A 5,333-nucleotide genomic window follows, 5' to 3' on the forward strand; every position below is an offset into this window, starting at 1 on the left:
GCATCTTCCATTTCCGCTGTTCTCCATGCAATGCCATTTGCTGAAAAAGACAGAAGTTGTCTAAGGCATGTCCATTTGGGGCATTAAATCTGACTGAGGTGGCCAGCCATGGCCTGACCCCCAAGGCAAACCTTTGACCAAAGACTGGCTTCTTCCAATGCATTTCCTTGAAATGCACATCATACTTCTCAGAGGACTGTCTCTAAGATAATGTGCTTATATGATTATAGACCTCCCCAAAGCTAGAAACTATGACCCAGAATAAACCATAGTTTTCAGGATTTGCTGAATGAATAAAAAGAATCATAAGATCATGGACTGCTCAAACTGGAAAGGTCTCTAGAGATCCTTTCCCTCGGTCCCCTTACACTGCAGATGAGAAACAGGTCAGAAGGGATGCATGGCACTCCCAAATGTACAAAGACATGGCAAAAAAGAAACTGTTGTAGAATCTTGGTTTCCTGAATGAGGGAAATCCCACAGATAGGACTGGAGCTGTCTAAGCCTGTTTGTGAATCTGCTCTGTGCTCACCCCTATCAGGGACATCCATATATAAATCAGCATTGGCCATTGTGAGGAAGTGCTACAAAGAACTTTATAAATTTATTAAATCAGATCCCTGAGGACCTCCACTTGATATCATCTTTAGTCCCATTAATGCCCTTAAAAACAATTTGCTTGGGATGACACTGGTGGCGGAGGCAATGGCCAGCAACCCGCTGTAAGCGAGGCATGGAAGACATATGCTTGTGAGAAAAAGGTGTCTATGAAACTATGGATGGTACAAGAACTTCACTTGACATTGAAGAGTACTCCAATACTGAGGTACAGAAAAACCAAGTACTAACTCTGGAAGAATGGCAAGACAAGTGGGTGAATGGCAACACTGCTTTTCATCAGGAACAAGGACCTCAGCTATTAAAGAAACATTTAGATACTTTTCTTAAAGGAGAGAGTGGACTGAGGGTATTTTTTCCTCTTTGCAGAAAAGCGGTTCAGATGAAATGGTTTGCAGACCGGGGACGCAGTGTAGTTGGTGTGGAAATCAGTGAACTTGGGATATGAGAATTTTTTACAGAGCAGAATCTATCTTACTCAGAAGAACCAATCACCGAAATTCCTGGAACCAAAGTATTTAAGAGTTCTTCGGGGAACATTTCATCATACTGTTGCAGTATTTTTGATCTTCCCAGGACAAATATTGGCACATTTGACATGATTTGGGATAGAGGAGCATTAGTTGCCATTAATCCAGGTGATCGCAAATGCTATGCGGATATAATGTTATCCCTCCTGGGAAAGAAGTTTCAATATCTCCTGTGTGTCTTTCTTACGATCCAACTAAACATCCAGGTCCACCATTTTATGTTCCACATGCTGAAATTGAAAGGTTGTTTGGTAAAATATGCAATATACATTGTCTTGAGAAGGTTGATGCTTTTGAAGAATGACATAAAAATTGGGGGACTGACTATCTTTCTGAAAAGTTATATCTACTTACAGAAAAGTAAATGAGACATAGATAAAATAAAATCACATTGACATGTTTTTGAGGAATTGAAAATTACGCTAAAGCCTGAAAATGTAATGGATGAATTTTTTAAATTGTTTATAAATCACATGATAGATCTATACTAAAAATGGCTTTTTAGTAAAGCTGTTTACTTTTTCTAAAAAAGTTTTAGGAGAAAAAGATGTAACTAAACTTTTCAAGTAGCTCCTTTGGAGAGGAGATTATGATGTGAAAGATTATGCCTGTGTGTCTTACAGATTGCAAGATATTTTATCAATCAGTGTGTGTTACCTGTACAATTAAAAAAATATTTTAAAATGCAATGCATATTAAACATAATACACACAGAAAAACTGGCATTTATTTTATTTTATTTTTTTGAGATGGAGTTTCGTTCTCGTTGCCCAACCTGGAGTGCAATGGCACAATCTCAGCTCACTGCAACCTCTGCCTCCCAGGTTCAAGTGATTCTCCTGCCTCAGCCTCCCAAGTAGCTGAGATTACAGGTGTGCGCCACTATGCCCAGCTAATTTTTTGTATTTTTAGTAGAGACAGGGTTTCACCATGTTGGTCAGGCTGGTCTCGAACTCCAGACCTCAGGTGATCTACCCACCTCAGCCTCCCAAAGTGCTGGGATTACAGGTGTGAGCCACTGTGCCTGGCCTGACATTCTTTATGAAATTTAGAATTGTTGAAAAAATATAACACTTCAGTAGGGTTCAAGGTGGTCCCAAAAGTTATAAAAAGATTAGTTTTTACTATAAACCCTTGTCTTTTACTCAGATCCTAGCATCCCTTTTCACATGGTTTCTCCATATATGTAACAGAATCAAGAAACAAACTTTAATTAAACAATCTGTAACAGAATCAAGAAACAAATAAATTTTAATTAAACAATCTATATGGAACAAACATTCCCAAATTCTAAGAATAAATTTTTCTTTAAGTTTAAAACAAACAAACAAACAAAAAAACAAAAAAAAACAATTTGCTTTTCTGATTTTGTTTAGATTACTGTTTTCCAAGTTATTGCAAGTGGATGAAGTATACTGGTTAACAGAACTTACTTTTTCTAAGTCAGATGAGCCTTAAATTGTGACTTTCTTTAAGAAGATAGCTCACAATAGACTTCTAGATCATGTACTTTGAAGATTGTGACAGGGAATCCCAGTGTTGAGGGCCATATTACAGGCTGAGAGTCACAGACTCATAGGATCTCAGGGATGGACTTCCCCAACTAACACCCTGCACAGTTCCTGGGCCTTAATAAATAACTGGTGAACGCATGCAAACAGAAACAGGTAGATAGATGGATTGACAGATCGATGAAGAGATGGATGAACAGATGGCTGAGTTTCCTCAACTTCCACCCTCCAAGTATCAAAATGGGATCTTTTACTCTTGAAGGCAATGAGATTAGTATCTTGTGAGTTAGCCTGGACTAGTTCAGTCAGCTGTAACTGTTAGGAAGTTCTTCCTTACATTAAGCCTAAGTCTGCCAGTGGCTTATAATGTCTGAGGTCCCAGTTTTGTTTTGAGACACAATGCAGAATGAATATTTCTCTCACTCCCACATGATAGTCCTTTAGTTATTTAAAAACAGTTGCAGATAGACTTAAATTTTCTATTTTGCTTCAACCATTCATCTAATTGCTTATCTACCTTATGAGATTATTTCAAGTATTAAGTTAGATGTCTATTCAATGCCTGGCATATAGTAAGCAGTCAGTAAATAGTAGATATTATCATTGTTATAAAGCCTTTGATTCCAAACTCCCCCAATATTATATTTTAAAATGTCCATTCTCCAAGAGATTTTGCATGAGACTTCTTAAAAATGAAATAAGCCAGCCTGAGCTAAATAGGAGCATACAGACCACAACTGGGGACAAAAAACATGTCAAGTGCTGGGAGCTTACTCATTTGGATCAGAACAGGATTACTCAAAGGGAAGAAAGAAAAGGACCCATAAAATCAGCATTCGCTACAGTATCTTGGGCAAGGCATAGCTATGAGCAGCAAGTTTTAATAAGCTTGCATAATAAACTTTGGAGCCCTTTAGGAAGTCCATTCCAGATGGGAAGCTCAATCACAATGACCTTGATGGTATTCTGGTCCCAGACATGTCTCTGGACATGCTCTTATTTGTATTATGTACACACAATGCCCCCTTGCAAAAAGACCCAACCAGACCAGAATACGAAACTTCCTATGTGGCCCAACCATTTCCTGTGGCAGAAATCACTAGCTATTCACCCAAATCCCCTTCCCTGTCTTCTTTTTAGGCACATGGCTGATTACATTTCCCAGTCTTTGTAATTAGGTATGGCCATATGGAATTTTTATCTGATGAAATGTGAGAGGATGTTGATGTATTCCACTTGTAGATTTTTAAGATAAAAGATATGCTTCCTCTCCAACATGCCTTCTGTCCTCTGATACCAGTTGGTATAGTTTATAACCCAAGGTCAAGGGTTTCATAGACTCACAAGAGGGAAGGAAGCTGGATACTTGAGTCACTATGTAGAAAAGGGCTGCCCAGTGGTCAGTAAATCAAAATTGCACTGTTACTTAAGCAAAAATAAACTTCCGTTGTGCTTGACATTTTGAAGTAGGTTCAGAAATCTAAAATATGTGGCACTGGCTTAGGAGTCTGGTGATGAGCAGCAAAGACACTGGAGGCAGGAAAGAAGGAGATCCATGTCAAGCAGTTGCAAAATCTATGATAGACCTGTCACATTCTCTAACATGGAAGCCAACAAAGTACTTACAGAACGTCCAGCTGTAAGGAAAGAATCTGAACAAGAGCCAGAAAGATGGGTTTCATATATATAAGTAATAAGAGATATGAGCTCTGGCATTCAAGAGTAGGAATGAAAGGGAAGAGAACATGCCCAGAAGTTAGAGTTTACCTCATTCGAAAAGTAAATTGCTCCTGAGCCAGAACAAGCAGGAGATGAGGCTTCTGCCATCCTGCTCCAGCCTGTTGTTTGAGATGTCCTCAGTGTAGCCTCCACCAACTTGCAAAAGAGAGGCGTGAACCCAGTTCTGAGAACTATGTCCAGCATAGAAGTTTGGTTGTGATTCTGAGCATGGGAGGTTGACTAGAAGTAAACAGGCCAGAAATTTTTGAGAGAATTATACAGTTAGAAAGGCCACTGACTGTATGAATCCTAAAATGACTCCAGGTCTCTACACTTGCATGAGCAGAAAAAAAAAAAAAAAAGCTATGAAAGTTGGACAGCACCCAAAGGATGCACGCACCGCCATGCCCACGGCAGAGGGGGTGTGGAGGATAATGAATGCAGAGGAGCATCTTACAAAGTAAAGTCAGGGGCCATGGAGGTCAATGGACAAAGGGCTCTTCCCTTGGAGAAAAATCAAGGTCTAGTCAGGGAAATTCCTTCAGGACAGGGGCAGGGGCTCTTGTCCAGGCCAGCTGAGCAGGATTCCATCATTGCCAGAGACCCAGGACTGCCATGTTCTGCCAATTCTCCTTGCCACTCATAGAAGTCACTATTCTGCTTGCCTTGTCCCGCTCATCTCTATACACTGCCAGTGTGTGTGAAAGTGGGGAGAAGAGGTGACTTGTTATCAGCCCCAACATAATCATATCCAGACATGTGGCAAGGACTGTCCATCACCCAAAGGTGCTGGCCTTGGGTCTAGGTTCAGTAACTAGAGGGGACTTTGGGTTATCTCTCCAGGAGAAGGGGAGGGGCTTATTTGCAGGACGAGGAATGCTGGAGGATAATTGGTGGCCACAGGAGCAGGCAGATACCCCAGCCTGGCCTTCCCTGGCTAATACATGGTCACTCT

The 5,333-nt window shown here is 40.4% G+C and overlaps 1 pseudogene; it reads left to right on the forward strand.

Annotated features, from left to right (window-relative positions):
* Positions 1 to 756: 756 nt before the first annotated feature.
* On the forward strand, positions 757 to 1,589 carry LOC101139305 (thiopurine S-methyltransferase-like; annotated as a pseudogene).
* The last annotated feature ends 3,744 nt before the right edge of the window (positions 1,590 to 5,333 follow it).

The sequence above is a fragment of the Gorilla gorilla genome, chromosome 17 (genome assembly GCF_029281585.2).
Source record: "Gorilla gorilla gorilla isolate KB3781 chromosome 17, NHGRI_mGorGor1-v2.1_pri, whole genome shotgun sequence".
NCBI classification, from domain to species: domain Eukaryota; kingdom Metazoa; phylum Chordata; class Mammalia; order Primates; family Hominidae; genus Gorilla; species Gorilla gorilla.